This window comes from Podarcis vaucheri (assembly GCF_965113315.1).
Source record: "Podarcis vaucheri genome assembly, chromosome: 1".
NCBI classification, from domain to species: Eukaryota; Metazoa; Chordata; class Lepidosauria; order Squamata; family Lacertidae; genus Podarcis; species Podarcis vaucheri.
In genome coordinates, this window is record NC_138759.1 from 70,300,400 (window position 1) to 70,318,627 (window position 18,228).

Genomic DNA, 18,228 nt, shown 5'->3' on the forward strand with positions numbered 1-18,228 from the left:
CTTGACGAAATTATGAATGACAAAGACAAAAATATCAGACAGCTTCATCTATCTTGCTTATACGTTGCACTGACTGAGGTTGTACATTGCACAGACTGGATGTTGAACCAGATCAAGGGTTTATCGTTCCCCTTCCAAATGCCTGTGAAATTACGCTAACCAGCATTTGCCTACGGGTTCTCCAAATAACTAACTTCTCTACTTGGTCTTTCACTAGTTCCTGAGAGTCAGTTTTCTTCACCTTCTGGGAATACTCTGTAACTCTTTTTTGATGTATCATTCATCTCCAGTAATGATGCTGGAAAAACATACTGCTAATTCGAATTGGAAATTTTAAATGATATTTCAGAGGCATGCACGCAAAATGCTTCCTTCACAGTTAGCATAATTTTGTGTTTTGACTAAACTGTTTTGGATCCAAGTGCAATGTGAATAAGACTGCTGTATCATGCAACCCAATGCTATAAAGCGTTTGCAGTGGCTGAGATTTAGCTCTGTACTCTCGCTACTCCCTGTAGCACAAGATCCATTCTTCACGTAATGAACAGGAAGGGAAGTCCTGCCGCTGGGAAGGATAGACTTGCTATGAAATAAGGAATAGCCATATACCAGGAAAAAACCTTGGGATCATAAAACAATGGACAGTGCTGGCACAGGGAAGGAATGGGGAACTTGTGACCCTCCAGGTGTTGCTGGACTCTATATCCCATCATCCCTGACCATTGGCCATGCTGGTTGGAGCTGACGCGAATTGGAGTTCCAACAACATCTGAAGAGCCACTGCTGCTTTAAGGTGGGTGGTATGCTCACCAATTTTCCGAGCTGATATAGAGTGAATACACATACCATATGCAAATAAATACAGTGGTACCTTGGGTTAAGTACTTAATTCATTCCAGAGGTCCGCACTTAACCTGAAACTGTTCTTAATCTGAAGCACCACTTTAGCTAATGGGGTCTCCTGCTGCCGCCGCGCTGCCAGAGCCCAATTTCTGTTCTTATCCTGAAGCAAAGTTCTTAACCTGAAGCACTATTTCTAGGTTAGTGGAGTGTGTAACCTGAAGCGTATGTAACCTGAAGCATATGTAACCCGAGGTACCACTGTACTGTGACGAGATAAGTTTTAAAATATTTTAGTTGTAAAAAAAAACCTGAGTTGCTGTTGGGCTCCTGACACTAGTCACTACAGAGGTTTCATTTCTGGTAAAATGCATTTCAAATTAATTTGCATCACTTTGGTGGCCAGTTTAAACCACGCCTTTCTCTTTCTAATGAGCAAGCAGACTACACTTTAGCACATGAGTGGCTGCCCTGTGGTCCTCCAGATGTTGTTGACCTCCAACGACAGGCAGCATGGCCAATAGCCAAGGACAATGATAGCCATAACTGCTTTAGCAGATACACATTTTGGAAAAGGCAGTTATGAACAAGACTATACACAGCTAAGCCGCATCAGTTTACGTGACTAAAACAAGTGGGAAAAGAACTATCATTAGCATGTTAAAAATGCTTGTGTTTGTGCACAACCTGTTTCATGCAGACTTTCCTCCAGGGATTATGGGCAAAACCCCTCCTCTCTTGGAGAAAAACAGTCTGGCTTTTCGTGTGTCCAGATATAGTGGGAGTAGAAGCATTTGAGGACACATCCTAGGACTGGGTTCCTTTTTTATTAGCTCTAGGGTCATTCCAGAAATAATTGAAGTGTCTGGTGCAGACCTGGAGAGTTGTTTGTGCCATTCACTTCCAGCATAAGAAGTCTTGCAGCAAAATGCTGAAACATGAATGGCAGGCATCTAACACAATCTGCACCCATCCCTGTACCTTACTAAACCACTGTTGTGCCTTACAGTCCATCTCCAGTGTCCTTGTTGGATGCTACAAACATGGGTGTGAAGTCCTAGCAATCTGTAGGGACTTCCTTGGGCTGCTCTGAGTCTCTATCGTATGCCCTAAAAATCCTGGATACAAAGAGGGAGTAGTGAAGAAACCGAGGTGCATACAGATGTGAGGCAGGGATTTGCTGCTGCTGCTACTTATGACATTTATTTGTCACTTTTAAAAGCAAAAAGTAACTTGCAAAATTAAATGAAGCTTAAACTCTAGCACTGTGTGGCACATTCTTCCTTCAGGTTTTGAGAAGTCAAGATTGCATGTCTTGCAATAGGTCTGTGGCTTAGTGTGGTCTAAGGTCAAAGCTGGCTTCAATGTGCAAGAATTCTGTTCTCAGTTAGTAGGTATTCATGAGATTTCTTCAGTCCCTCATTTTTGCTTTCATGCTTTTTTAAAGTAAGCTAAATAATATCAGGTTGAACATCTGGAAGTTCAGTTGTGGAGTTGACAAGAAGTACTTTTGAGTGAGTGAGACAGAGAGAGAGAGAGAGAGAGGACACGGGACACGGGTGGCGCTGTGGGTAAAAGCCTCAGCGCCTAGGGCTTGCCGATCGAAAGGTCGGCGGTTCGAATCCCCGCGGCGGGGTGCGCTCCCGCTGCTCGGTCCCAGCGCCTGCCAACCTAGCAGTTCGAAAGCACCCCCGGGTGCAAGTAGATAAATAGGGACCGCTTACCAGCGGGAAGGTAAACGGCGTTCCGTGTGCTGCGCTGGCTCGCCAGATGCAGCTTTGTCACGCTGGCCACGTGACCCGGAAGTGTCTCCGGACAGCGCTGGCCCCCGGCCTCTTGAGTGAGATGGGCGCACAAACCCCAGAGTCTGTCAAGACTGGCCCGTTCGGGCAGGGGTACCTTTACCTTTAAGGTTTTATAGAAATATGGGGTTAAGAAGAAATAACATTTCAAATGTGGCTTGTTCTTATCCACTACTTTTACAAATGAATTAGTTTTTGGTAGAAACCATATCTGAGTGGCATTACCACTGGGAAGCAGGATATTTCATTTTTGCTCCAGTTTTAGGACCATTTCCCCACTGCCAAGACCACATAGAAGCTCGATTATTGCTGTCGATCAGCTGATCTTTGGTTACAAGGAACCTCTTGGAATGTGCGCTCCCAGCACCAATCAGCTGATGGGTGCTGAAAGCACATCTTCAACTGAGGTTGCCGTAATCACTGATTAGGTGATTGGTGGTTACAGCAACCTCCTTTGAACCTTGATGGATGTCAATCACTGATTGACATCCTATTGCTTCTGAACGTCATCTGAAGGTTTTGGAGAATGCTATTTTAAAGTAAAGAGCTTTGTGGTCCTCAGCATTGACCTGCAAAGCTCCTGCTGGCCAAGCGCCCTGACCTTGCTGCCACCTTGCCCTGTCCCATTGTCATCCCATTAAGTGCAGTGCCACCACTGCCCCTCACAAGCCATCACTGGAAGCCATGGATGGGACTTGCGGAAGACTAAGGCTGCCTCCAGGTGGATGAATCCTGTTGCTACCCAGTCATTCTTTTTCCATGGTAAGCCACAGTTTCCACACTATTTGAAGTATTGCCCTTTTCCTATGAGTACATCCCACTACTGCTTGTGGCATAGATGTTGTATGTGTGAAGGGGAAGGTCCAAGTCACCTCTTAGCAGTATTTTGGAACTAATCGCATCTTCACCATAACCCTTGTGGTTAGGCACAAAGCAGTCTCTGCATTGTTTGCCTAGTGTGGAAGCAGACTGGCCATGATAAAGTCAGGTGCATTCACTAGCTGCATTTGGCTGCTCAGAGAGGGGAAACATGTTCCTTTTTCAAGCTTCTAGATCTCAGCAACTTGGCTTAGGTAGAGTCTTCCTTTCTGTATACAGACAGTAGACCATAGCAATCACCAGCGCAATTTTCATCTGATTTTACTGAAATTATTGTAAGTTTAGTTCTTTAGCTTCTGTAGCTCCTTGGAAGTAATCATGATTATTTTAAAATGTTTTTGTTTTTTGTTTTGGAATACATAAAGCAACCCTTTTTAATGACTTTTTAAAAAAACACACCAAGCAAGCGGACAGTGATATAATAAATGAACCATCATTGATGTAATGTCAACTCTGACCTTCAGCTCTGTCTGATGCAGTTATGACAGTGACATTTATGGTAGCCTTAAATGAATTCTGCTGCTCAAAAGATCATCACCGAGGGCTGCTAGAAGCGAAAAAGGAAGTTGTCTGTAACAAGCCAGTCTTTGTTTTCTGAAGTCATAACAGTTTCAGAAAATGAGTAGCTAATCAAATCAACCAGGTTACTGCAGTTGCCCGTCCAAGCTTATATTTCAACAAGACTCTAGAGAGAAAATGCCCTTCTTGGACACAGACAGGCCATCAGCTTCAGCTTGGGATGGAGGTGGTGGGGTGGAATCTCTAAAACCTTTTTAAAATGTGTTTTTGTAGGGATTAGTCATTTCAGGATATTTCAGTAAGAGTGACGAAGGCAGTTGGCTGAGCTATACAGGTTCGTTTCATGAGATGCTAGGGAGATATATTTTTTTCTCTCTCTCTCTTGTGCCACATCCTAGCTGGCTGGCTCTTTTAGTATCAGCAGAAAGTTCCCCAGACTCTTGCAAAACACTGAGGGGGGGGGTGGCCTACAAAGTGTGTTTGGTGAAGGTTTTATCACTGTGTTTTGATGCCGTGCGTCATATGTTCCATCATTATCGCGTCTGTAATGAAGTAGATGTCTGCGAAGCTGTTTATTTTCTTAAAACTGACTTGAGCATGAAGTAAGCAGCCTGAGGACCAAAACAAGGAACAAGCATGCTATTTGAAGTCTCCTCCTTTCCTGAGGCAAACTGCAATGGGCTATTCTTAATTTGATGTTCCCTTTTCTTCATTTTTTGTCCTATTCTGTTTATCATAGGACTTTGTCACCTACAATATAAAGTTCTAATTTCAATATAAATCAAAAGCCTGCAGACCAATAGACCCACCTCCAGATTGGGGGAAGCACCTAGGCAGGCTGCCGTTGACCCCTCCCCACCACTGCTGCAGCACTCATCCTGTGTGCAGAAACAAGTTACAATATGAACTCAGTCAGAGTTTAAGATCTCCCTCAAAGACACGGCTCTGTGTCCCCTCACCATTTGAAATACCCGTGGGTTCTTGCCATTTTTTGAGGGGCAGGAAGAGGAGGCTCTTTTCAGAAATACTTTGCCATTTCCTCCCAGAAAGAATTTTCTCTTTTGATGGCTTTGTGTTGCCACGTTGAGGTGATTTTATTTCAGCGAGCTCTTGGGTCACGCTGGGTTTGTTGAATATATTGCTGAGGTTTGTTGGGGGTTTTTTGTTGTTGTTTTTTTGCTGGCTGAAGTTTGTTGTACTCCCTGATCCTGTTTTATTCTCATTTACAGTATTATTATTATTATTATACCGCCCTATACGTGGAGGTTTCAAGGCAGTTTACAGAAAATATCAACATAAAAACCACAATATATATATACTCAAAATAAAAACAACAACCCAATAACACCCCCCTGAAGTCATCCCCTGATTCTGGGGGGGGGGGGTTGTTTTGTTTTTTTGCATTGTTTAAACATTGTTTTTGTTAATTTCATTCTGGGCCAATGGCAGAGTCTGAACAACAACAGCAACAATGTTAAATAAATTAAAAAAAACACACACTAGGTGCACCATTCAAAAGGCACAAATCCAGACACCTGGAACTCCTTTGGCACAATCTTATGCATTAGGTTTGTAGTAGCTCGGGGAATGGGGGCCTGTGGTTACAACGTCCATCATCCCTGACCATTGATTATGCTAAATGGTTGAAGGGCATTGAGATGCACCAGAATCTAGAGGTTCACAGGTTGCTTATTTCTGGTGTGTCCACTTGCAGACAGGTGTACACCAAGTCCTGTCTATGGTTAGATTCTTATAGGCCTCAGTTTCTCTCTTCTTTGATATCATAAGCTGTTCAAAAATGAGAGGAGAAGGAGGAAGGGTGGTGATTTCAGCTCATAGCAAAGAAAGAAAGAAAGAAAGAAAGAAAGAGGAAAATGACAGCTAAATTTTGATTTGAATATGTAGAAATGTCATTCTAAAGACCTGAAAGCAGGGCTGGTCATTTTCTCTGTTCCACGTGAATGAGAAAATAAGCTGTAAAATGATATTATTCTAGGTCGGAGAAAATCTATTCCATGCCCGTTAATTCCAAAATCATTGTAAGGATACTTCAGCTATTCTTGAGTATATGTAGGAAAGGGAGCAGTGTAAGTTTCACATCCATTTCTGGAACTGTAGATTAAAAAATGTTATTTTTGGACTGAAATACAGTTCATAATCATTCAGAATGGCTAAGAAACAGCTCTGTCTCCTGAGACAGACACATTGACTTCTCAATTTTAGGAAGCATTGTGTTTATGTATTTTGTAACTTACAAATTAAGATAGTGGATTCTAATTTGTTTTCTTTCAGACATTTGTGTTGTGAAACGTCCATATAGTTTAATAGATACCAAGAACCATAAAATAAAAAAACACATGTGGAAGCAGATTGCCTGCCTAAAACTCTAAATTCTTTTCTCCTGTGCTGGGTCACAGCTGAAGGCTGTATGTAGTAGCTAACAGTGGTACTAGGGAGAACATCGCAAGATTTTTGCTGGAATAATAATAATAATAATAAATCAGGTTCATGTTTTTAAAATCTAGCAGAGTTTAAGGGGAGAGAAGAAAAATGGATATAAAGGCATTGGAAAAGGAAAAGATAGAGTTGATTCTTAGATAGGTGAGATAGACCAATAGAGAAGGTAGTGTGGCTGGATGTACAACCGACTATAACCAGTACGAATAGCTACACAGTGAGGGAACTGTGCGGCTGTTCCAATTTGTTAATTTAAAAAGGTCTGATTTTCTGAGCTATGACAAAAATGAAAGCTGATAACCTGGGAGGAGCATATTTTTATCATACTGTCATGCAGGTTCCCTGTAGTGAGTGAACAAAGTGAGTGAACAAAGCATGGCTATTTTACAGCAAGGACCCTGTATGGAAGCTTCCAGAATTCTCCATAGCTCTTAAACAGGGATGGACTTATGAACCAGAAGTGTAGTCTTGGCTTTCAAATGTAAAAATAATGGGGGAAATACTGATCTAAATGACATACAACGACACCTTTCTTTTTTATATATATATACATTGTTTGGCTTGTAAGATACTGTCTTATAAAAACATTTTTATATACATTTTATATTTTATAAGAAAAGAAACTGGAATGAGAATTAAATTGGGCATGTCATATAACCAGTTTTCCTTTGCTAAAAGAAAGCTTTCAGTCCAGCACTGCACAAAAGAGAAACATCCCACGTCAGCAACTGTGATGTAAGGAGAGAGCTACCAAAGTGACCAAGGTGGTACCTTGAAGATCACAAGCAAAGAATGAGGGGAACAAAACAGTCAAAAATAGCTTGTGAGGAAACAGACCTTAAAATCTGCTGAGGCTGCAATCCCATGTACATTTGAGAGGAAGCTTCCTTGAGATTCAGCTTACTTCTGAGGGAACATGCCTTGTCAGTGTTGCATGGAATATGCATTTTCTCAAGTAAAAGCACTCGAAAAGATTGCACGTCTTAAGATATTTTGCCCTTTTAATTATATATGTTGATATGTCAAATAGGAGAGTAACGCATCAGTAAAAAATACATATCTAATATGTCATAAAAGTGAAATTGACATGAAGGATGCACATGAGTTCAGCGCTCCTATGTAATTAGCTCGTTTAGGGTCACTTCACACAGTACACGTTTTAGAGGCAGACTCCAAATTGTGACTTTAAGAGGTTGTATATATACTAAGCTGCCTATAAGTAAAATAACTAAGCACACACCAAATATTTATAAGTGCACAGAAATGTACAGCCTGGATCAATCAACAGACAATTCCTGTTCAGGTGTTAAGCATGAACGGGGAACGTAAACACAAGTAGGATCATATACTATCCCTTATATACCCAACAAATCCCTTCAGTCTGTGGAAGAGTTTCTTCTGCAAGTCCCAGAGATCTCAGAGGCCCACTCCACAATAACTCAGAGCAGGGCTTTTAGTGAACCTGCCGCTGCTCTGTGGAATAGCACCTCAGTCGTGATACAGCAGGTGCCTGCTACCTGTGCTTTTTGGAAACAACTGATGTCATATTTGTTCCAAAAGGTTTTGTTCTTAGTTGGATAAGTGGGAAATGCCTTGAGTGTCTATTTTGTATTGTTTAGGGTTTTAAAACCTTTTTTTGGCCTTTTTTATTGTACATTGCCTTAAGACAATTGTAGAAGGTGGAAATTGTTCTGTAGTGCATTCCAGAAGCACACCTTGAGATCCTGCAGCTATAGAGGAATAGCGATATGGTTGCAAGGAGGTCTGTGAGATAGTGTGATCAGCTTTACACAGTTTGCTACAAGATGCTGCTATGTGGAGGAAACTAGGCTCGAGGCAGCCTTCACCAACGTGGTGCCCCCACCCCCTTTGGACCACAGCTCCACCAGCCCCAGCCAGCACTTCCCAAGGCATATAATGGCTGGGAAACAGTCCGGAGTAATCTCCGAACCGAGATAAAAAGGCTGGTCCTGAGCACATCCCAATCTCACAATACCTCTGCCCCAACCTGAAGCTATTTTCTGGTTGGGATGCAGTTCCATCCATTCGAACATTGAGCTAAATCTGAGCTGATTTTCACAAAATGAAAAGGCCGTAATTGTGTGGTGCCTACTTCAGAGCTAATGCAGTGTAGTGAATAAAAATGTCGATAGCCTCCCATCAACTCACCATGGCTGCAGACTCGTCCCTCATTAACACATTGGGTGCCCGTTGCCGCCTATAAATAACTTCCCTTGACACTGCGGGAAAGCCCTGCCTGTATGCAGTAATAAGAATCCGGAAGACGTTTCATGATTATCCCTATGAGCAATTCATTTGGCTGCAGCCCTCTTTCTTTTTCCAAAACAGAGCTAAATTGTGGAACAAAACTAGCATTCCATTGTATTATTTCTGCTACTCTTGCTGGCTCATTGTCACACACTTGTTGCACTGCTAAATTCTACCAATAACTATAATATTTAGCTTTGTTCTTTATGCGAATTTGAATTCTCATCCAGCCTTCAGCACCCCTATGGTCTTTTCCCTCCCAAGCAGCAGTCCACATGCAGCTCTTAATATTTGCAAACCTCTCTTTGTTCTATGAAAATGCTTTAAACATGCAAAGGGAAAGTCCTTCTGCCATAGAAAGGGTAAGTGGCATCTTTGTCAAAATGTTTTTTTGTTTTAGACTTGTAGTAAACAACTTTGAATTCCTTTATATTTTCATTATGAGTCACTTTGTGTTTCCTTTATAAAGGAAAATTATATCACAATAATCAAATGAAGAGCAGGACCCCTGTGAGCATCGTGCTGACCCCACCCGGCCAGTTTCAGGCCAGTGCTGGAGGAGCTGTGTTTACTCCTCTACAGAGGAGTAATCCTATCAATCTGTTGCAAAGGGAGAAGCAAGGGGCACAAAATCAAGCCTCTCGTTTCTCAAAAAAAGCTGATCATTGCAATTACAGCTTTCTGAAGTGGGCTTGGGGCACCTCCTGGGATCAGAGATGGCAACTCCAGGTGCAATGCCTCCAGTTCCTTGCCTAGCTGAGGAGACCTGTTTGGAAGCCTTTGTGTGTGCTTGGTTCTTACCCAGAATATGCAACTTAAAGCCCCGTCTCACAAATTTCATTTTAGTCAACATTCTGCACACTGTAAGCTTGGTTCACTATAAAAGGAGAAATATGGGTATTTGAATCAATAATAGGTTCACTCTGTTGAGAAGTATGGTTTTTATCCACAGTTAGAATTTATTTGGCTTGTTTATTTACTCCACGCACATTTGAGGTAATGTAAATCACATGAGTAAAATAAATATACGTACACCGGGAGATGCAAAATGTGCACCCCATATGTGGGTCTGTGATGAATTTATGTAAATACATAGCCATGAGGAGAAATCAAATCAAAACAGCGTAGCATTAACACACATAGGAGACAAAGTGCATTTGAAAATTCTGTTTAATTTCCTTGACTGAGTATAACTCTGTTCTGCTAAAAATAAGCATCCCAAATCCAATGCTGTGCTGTTTCATGTCTTCACCCTACTGCTGAACTTTTGAGGGTGTTATGGCATAATAGAGAAGACAAACCTCCCCATGCAGTATACAAATCAGGCTGAAAGCTTTTTAAACAGGGGTTTCTTTCTCACACATTGTTAAATATTTGGATGCTTTGGGTAATCAAATGTAGCCCTGGAGCCAGACGACCTTAGTCTCTTGTAAGTTCTTGAATGTCCCAGGTGCCTCTGTAAAATTTCACCAGAGCCTCAGATATGCTACTGCTGATGTATATATAGGAGATGGGACAAATCTGACAGTTTCAGGTTCTCATTTTCCACATTTCTGCGTCAGTTTTTTTGTTTTAAATGGCCTCATGAAAATTCATTTTAGTGCAAAATTTTCTTAATGTACATATTTTGCATGCGGTTTCACCTGATACAAACATTTTTGCAAGAAAATTTTCCCATGTATAGTGTGTTTTAAATGTTTTTTCCTCACTAATATATGCACATTTATGCGCACTCCCTCTAATATATGCATTTCGGTACACATGGGAATGAAAGGGAGAAAGATGCCATCACTTAGGGTCCCTGGGACACAAGCACCTGATGAACCCCAACTTAGAACATATAATTAGGAATGTGTCCAGGACACAAGATAAGTTATCCTATAACTATCTCCCCCTCCCTCCATTTCTATAGCACATGTATAAAGTACATTGCAATTCCTTATACCTCGTTTATTCCCTCAATAATCCTATAAGAAAATTTAGCAGTTTGCCCAGTACACAGATGACCCCCAAACCTCAGGGACTACATTATACTATGCAGTGGTACCTTGGTACTTGAACGGTACCAAGATTTGCTCATGAATAAATCGGCTCCTGAACACCACAAACCCGGAAATGAGTGTTCTGGTTTGCGGACATTTTTCGGAAGCCAAGCGTCCGACGCAGCTTCCGTGGTTTCCGCGGCTTCCAGTTGAGTCCAGGAAGCTCCTGCAGCCAATTGGAAGCCATGCCTTGGTTTTCGAACCATTTTGGGAGTCAAACAGACTCCCAGAACGGATTACGTTCAAGAACCAAGGTACCACTGTTCTGAAAATTCTGCAGCCCCAAAACTACTTCTTGAAAGAGATACCTCTTTCCTCCAGTTGTGCTTGGCACAGCTCTGCCTGAATTGCAAGTAAATCAAATTCTCTCTTGATAGTTTTGTGTACAGTATTTTACATTTTGCCAAACAAAATCAGCCAAGCCTAGATTGTGATTTTTATCTCCACAGGATATTCTCAACAGGGTACAGGCAGCCTATTTTTAGTTTTTGATGCATTAAGCATTACACCATTCTACCTAAGATTTTCTGTTCTTTTCTCTCTTTTTTTGCAAATGTAATAGAAATATTGCAGGCTACGGGGGTTAGCACTCTTGAACCTGTTGATCTCCATGGGAGAGATTTATGCACGTGCTTAACTCTTCCATTGGAGTAAATGGGACTTGTTAAATTAATTTCACTTTGGCTGACTCATGCTCAATATTGTGAGCATTCTGCCCACCTAAAACTCTGCCACAGGAAACGTTCCCACTGCCTTCAGTTGGAGAGTCAGTCCAAGCCCCATGTGGTTTCAGTGATATTAGAGAAATTACGGAAGATGTCCATACAAATAGAGTGTGACCATTAGTATTGTATGAAACAAGTGTTTGCAGTGACAGTTCATATGTTAAATGTCTCTCAGTAAATGTTTAAATCTACATTTTATTTAGATACCACATCCATATTTAGCAGCAAATTGGTTTAAGACAATATTAAAAATTCAACTGCAAACAGGAATAAGAAAAATTCTAAACAAAGTTAATTCAAGTGTTTTTTTCTGCAGAATTACATTGCAGAATGTTCCTAATAATGTATCCACAGAATCTGTGTTGGTCTCATTGAGACTTCTGGGTAAGCATACTTATAATTGCAGCTTTACTGGGTTATGCAAAAATTTCTTTTTTTTCCTTGGCCTTTATTTGTGCCTCTGTTCTTCAACTTTTCACCATAATTTATATCACATATAATGAAATAAAACTAGACTCACAGTAGAGGAAAATTCCATTGAACTCACATTGAACTCAGCGAAGCTTACCTCCAAGTCAACATGTAAGGTAGTAAACATACTTTGTTAGCCAGCAACCTTTAACCTGTTTAGCCAAATAGCAACATTCCCATTTATTTTCATGGTTGTGGGTTGTACATCAAATAAATCTTAACTCAAAAAGAAAAATAACCATCCAAAATTCTTGCCAAGTGAGAAATGTGTCTTTTTACCTTGATAAAATGCCAGTTCATATGCTGCTTTTATATGTTTTTTTCATCAGGAATGTAATATAACCCAGCTTCTTACTTTCCCCCTTCCAACCAGTTAAATTATCAGTGATCCTCTATAATACTCATGAACAGAAGGCAGAATCCAACAAAGCAGTTCCATTAGCATAAGGATTTCTGTTTGCACAGTGGAACTGCACTCTCTCCTCCTATGCACCCCCTCAAATCTGCTCTGCACAGTTGGGAGAAAGCCATAGGATAAGGAAAGGGAGGGAAAATGTATTGCACAGAAAGAAGGTCTTCCACTAGTAGACTACTTTGTTGGATACCACCCGTAAGAGCTGCTATGTCTAATATTTTTTGTGATATTGGTGGTGCTGTTGATGATGATGATATTATTTATATGCTGCCCATCTTGACTGGGTTTCCCCAGCCACTCTGGGCTGCTCCCAACAAAATATTAAAAACGCAATAAAACATCAAACATTAAAAACTTTCCTATACAGGGCTGCCTTCGGATGTCGTCTAAAAGTCAACTAGTTGTTTATTTCCTTGACATCTGATTAAGATCCAATTTTAATTAGCTGCTATGTTTTAGTTGTTACTTATCTTTTTAATCTGTTGTTTTATACAGTATTATATTATTACTATCTTGTACAATACCTTTAACAAAGAAATGAAAACATTTGTTACTGTCCCCTAATGTGTTGAAAATTAGTAGCAAATTTATGGGCATTCTGTCACTGACTTTCCCATTCCTTCCACCTTGAGTCTGATTCAATATTAGTGTATAATAATAATAATAATAATAATAATAATAATAATAATAATAATAATTAATTTATTATTTATACCCTGCCCATCTGACTGAGTTTCCCCAGCCACTCTGGGCGGCTTCCAACAAAGTATTAAAATACAGTAGTCTGCTAAACATTAAAAGCTTCCCTAAAGAGGGCTGCCTTTAGATGTCTTCTAAAAGTCTGGTGGTTGTTCTTCTCTTTGACATCTGGTGGGAGGGTGTTCCACAGGGCGGGTGCCACTACCGAGAAGGCCCTCTGCCTGGTTCCCTGTAACTTGGCTTCTCGCAATGAGGGAACCGCCAGAAGGACCTCGGTTCTAGACCTCGGTATCCAGGCAATCAACCTCAGCTCCCAGCCCCTCTAGACGGCCCAGAAGGATGTTATGGTTGATGGTATCAAAAGCCACTGAGAGATCCAGCAGAACTAGGAAACAGCTCTCACCTTTGTCCCTAGCCCGCCGGAGATCATCAACCAGCGCGACCAAGGCAGTTTCAGTCCCGTGATGAGGCCTGAATCCCGTCTGGAAGGGATCCAGGGTTTATTTAACAAAAGTTGAAGTCCGCTTTCTAGAACAAAAGACCTCCACGTGGCTAGAATATTCTTTTAAAATGCCATTGAAAAGCAATAATCAAGAGCAAGTTATATCATAAAATTAAATATAAAATAAAATCAGTAATTTATTTATTTTTAAAGTATACCTCATAAAATCACACGCATTGGTAGGCATGCTTGGACAGGCTCTGTAAACAATACAGTGAAGGCGCCTGCGGGGAATTTCAAAGTGCAGGCGATGCCACACTAAAAGATTGATTTTGGGCAAGTGTGAAATGGCTGCTTTGAGGCACTTGCAAAAGTGCCAGCTTGGCAGATCTAAGTGGTGGAGTGGGAACATATGAGGTGAGGGAATCTTTCAAGTAAATTACTCCACTGTGAGACGAACTGGTGCTCATGGCCAGGCCCCTATTGTGTGTGTTAGCCAATGCCTTCAATTTGTGCAGGGGCAGCCAAAATGTTGCGGAACGCCAGATTTGTGAACTCCTCAAATCCCTGACTATCAACCCGCACTAGCTGGAACTACTAGGAGTGAGGGCACCGCTTTGGCTACCCCTGACTCAGTGGATATGTGACTGCTGTTATTTTCCTCATTGCAACACCTCTTTCTGGAGCTTCTGTGATTGCACAAAACCCAGAAGCACGTGAGTCTCCAAACAGCATGCATGCTGCCCAGCCCCAGTGTGGCTGCTTTACATGCTCCCAAGATAGCCACAAAGGGTCTACCGGCTTGTGTGAGCCAGTCTGTTGGCATCCAACGTGCTCTTTAGTTGGTTCTTCATCTTTTAAGTCCTTGAGTACAAGTGGCGCAATTTTTAATTCTCTAGGTTTCCCCACTCCCCTCTCATTGTAAGTCTTGACAAGGGCAAGACACTAAGAGCAAATAGTGCTAGACATTCAGTCTCTCACGTGCAGGTCCTCCTGTGGTTCTGACTGTGATAAATACAAAGCTCTCTTTAAAAAGGGGGGGGGGGTTCAGAAGCCAGCAGTTTTAATTCCAGACCGGAAAGAAAATGCAGTTTGTTTTTATTTCAGGGATTCATCTGGAAACAAGCAGATTTGTAAGAGACCTCTTAACATTTTATACCAATTTGCTTCTGCTGCAAGTTATAACGGCTTAGTGGAATTATTGATGGTGCCTGAAAGCTTAGTTTGATTCTCCAAATATTCCTTTATTTGTCTCCCATGTTCAGTTTATTAAGTATTTGTGTACAAGAGCACCAGTGCTTTGCCCAAGTCAAAGTGACGTCCTAGAAATAATGTACATTTATATGGTATTTTACTAATGACAGAGATTCACCTTGGGATGAATTCTTCACTTTTTTAAAAAAAGTCTCAAACAGAAGGTGTCCATTATCATTCTGTTATGAATAACAACAACAACAACAACAACAGCAACTCTTCTTCTTCTTCTTCTTCTTCTTCTTCTTCTTCTTCTTCTTTATATCCTGTCCATCTGGCTGGGTTTCCCCAGCCACTCTGGGATGGCTTCCAACAAAATATTAAAATACAGTGGTCTTTTAAACATTAAAAGCTTCCCTAGAACTGTTATACAATAAATTTTTGAGACTTAAGTTTGGGAGTGGGGAGTAAACTAACTGGATACTACAGCTGAGCTGTCTGTTCCATGGTTTGCTTTTCTTTTCTTTGTTGACCTGATAGTTTATTCATGGGCACAGTCTGTACCAGTGCCACTGTTTATAACGTACATAGGTTTCATTTAAATTCTGAATGCCAAACTGCCATATTCTTCCTCAGGGTGTTCTGACCCTGAATTTCTGTGAGTTTTGATTTTTGCTGCAAAACTTGCCATTTTGAGGTACACCAGTTGTTGTTTTTAAAGAAACCCCTTTTACTTTTCATGCATTTCCCCACACATGTTTGCAGGCCATTGAAAGTAATGCACTGCAGATTGAAAACATCCATCATGCAGAAGTTCCCAATCCAGAGTGTGTTACTTTCAGTAGATTGTGCCTCTCTGTTTATAGTCTATCCCAGCCAGTCAATATTGCACAGCTGGAATTGGACAAGGAAGCTTTGGCCCGGTTGCCTCCTAGCAACTGGCCCTCATTCCTTCTTCATCCAGATACCTGCCTTCCAGTGAGAGTGCATAAACACCAAAAGATGGAGTGTGTCATTGTGAATGCTGAGATGTTCACAAATTGATGGCAAGTAGTGTTGAGCGGAATCAGCATATTCTAAATCAGAGTTAGTCAATATGGTGCCCTATAGATGTTGTGGACTAAAACTTCCATCATCCATGCTCACTAGGGCTGATGGGAGGTGTGGTCCAACATCTGTTAGGCACTATATTGGTCTTCCTATGTCTAATTATTCAGGGCCCTATTTATTCATTTTTTATTGTTTGGAAATGGAGTGGTGGGACCATGCTGGTAACCCTACCTCTGATGTCCTGTTTAGCACTAGCCATGACTCCTGAACACCCGTGGGTTGGTGCCGACCCCTAACTAGGAAAAGCTGGTTTTACTCATAGGCTTGACCTATGCAGACATTCATACCAATACATGTATGCCCAAGAAACATAACCTTGGATGTCATCACACATGACATCAGGGGTGGATCTAGCAACACAGTCTCATGTAAACGTTGAAGACAGAGAAGAAAGTTGCCTCTTTAAAAAATGATTGAACTGCATGTCAACTAATTAATTAATTAAAGAAATATCTGGGTTTAAGGGAAACTTTCACAAACCTTTTGGGTGCTTTTGTAAAGCTTGTTTTAGAAACTTGTTGGACAGAAGCAATTTATTGCTTTTGGAAAACATGATACAGATCCTGGCTTACAACTATTATGTTTTTTCTACTTCACTTTCCATGCCTTACTAAAATATGAAGTCTTTATTTCTATGCATTATAACTGTGTAGTGTTTGTGTAGCATCGCATCTCCTGAGAGCTAAATTCAAAAAGCATTGAATTTGCAGATGACTCTGCTTCAATCCTAAGTACACTTATGTGAAACTAAGTGCCCCTAAAATCAATAGGACTGGCTTCCAAGCAAATGTGTTTACCGCTGCGTTGTAAGTGGAATAAACTAATATTGCTGCTGGAAGTGCAGTTTATAAACCAAGATGGAAAACATTTTCTCAAAAACAAATTCCATTGAAATCAATGAAATTTACTTCTGAGTAAATACCTAAGGATTGGCATGAGTGACATCTTTATTATTACTTTGAAGCAAGTGGTTTCATCTTATAAAAATATTGCTTGCTGTCAAGCACTTTTCAGAAGTGCTTATGAAGATGAGAAATCTTCACAATAAATAACTGCTTTGTGTGAGCTGCATTTTGGAGCTTCCCTGATCTGTAACCTGAAAGCTGTCACTGGAGGCAGAACAGCAAATGGCACCTTTGCCCCATGCCCACTCAAGATACACGAGGGGCGCCAACTTGCCACCCCCCACATTGAGGGGGCCCGGCGTCATTTGACGTCATATGCATGTCATGCGCAATCTGCGGGGAGCGCAACTAGGTGCTCCTTGTACAGTTTCCCATTGCCCCCTGCTGGTTTTTGGGGGTAGGGAGTGCAGAGGGTGATGCAAAATGGTACTAGTTTTTTCAATCAATTTCTCATAAAATTTACCCATCTTAAAAGGTAAGGCCAGTCATGTCCGACTCTAGGGTTGTGCGCCCATCTCACTTAAGAGGCCGGGGGCCAGCGCTGTCTGGAGACACTTCCGGGTCACGTGGCCAGCGTGACAAAGCTGCATCTGGCGAGCCAGCGCAGCACACGGAAACGCCGTTTACCTTCCCGCCAGTAAGCGGTCCCTATTTATCTACTTGCACACGGGGGTGCTTTCGAACTGCTAGGTTGGCAGGCGCTGAGACCGAGCAACGGGAGCGCACCCCGCCACGGGGATTCGAACTGCCGAGCTTTCGATCGGCAAGTCCTAGGCACTGAGGCTTTTACCCACAGTGCCACCCGCGTCCCTTTACCCATCTTATATAGGGTTAAAATCACCAGTCTTGTTCCTGTATCCCAGAAGCTCATGTCCCCCCATCTTCCCCTTTTGTTTTTAATCCTAAATGTGTATATTTATTAATCTTCATCCCTAAATAGAGAAAACTTGACTTCATATAACGTGATTAGTGTCTCTGACTCTACATTAGACAGATAAATTATAGGATTCTTTTGATCCTTTTAAAAAAAGTAATTATCAGGAATAGTTTGTTTTTAATTTTTAAAGTCCACCTTTCCTTATTTCTATTTGAGTTTTGCTGTGTGGTGGGTTTTTTTTTAGCATTTTACATTGTTTCAAAGCAGTCAGATTTAAAATTGTTGACTTGAAATGTGAAGCTTGGATTTTGCCTGACATGTTAATTAGAACACCTGCAGGAAAAGATAATCAATGAAGTGAGATTAATTAGTAAATTGATTCAGCTAGAAATGCCAAAGCAGCTAATCTCCAGGGGGAAAGAGAGCAAACTAGTTCCAGATCTCAAGTAATTGTTACACTTCAGGAACTTTGAACTGTTAGTTCATTAGCTATTTTCAACTGGTGAGCAGGAAAGTATGAGGTCTATAGGCAATATTAAATAAATAAATAAACAAATCACTAGCTCTAGTCTTCTCCAGTTTT

The 18,228-nt window shown here is 41.2% G+C and overlaps 1 protein-coding gene and 1 long non-coding RNA gene across 4 annotated transcripts in view; one reads left to right on the forward strand and one right to left on the reverse strand.

Annotated features, from left to right (window-relative positions):
- Positions 1–7,417, reverse strand: part of LOC309516921 — a 48,434-nt gene extending 41,017 nt beyond the window's left edge. For both annotated transcript variants that reach the window (XR_014213065.1, XR_014213066.1), the window contains exon 1: positions 7,335–7,417. This is a non-coding gene — a long non-coding RNA (uncharacterized lncRNA). The remainder of the gene's footprint in view (positions 1–7,334) is intronic.
- The window catches only part of GALNT18 (polypeptide N-acetylgalactosaminyltransferase 18), a 352,471-nt gene that overhangs the window by 309,106 nt on the left and 25,137 nt on the right, over positions 1–18,228 (forward strand). The gene's annotated exons all lie outside the window — the stretch shown is intronic.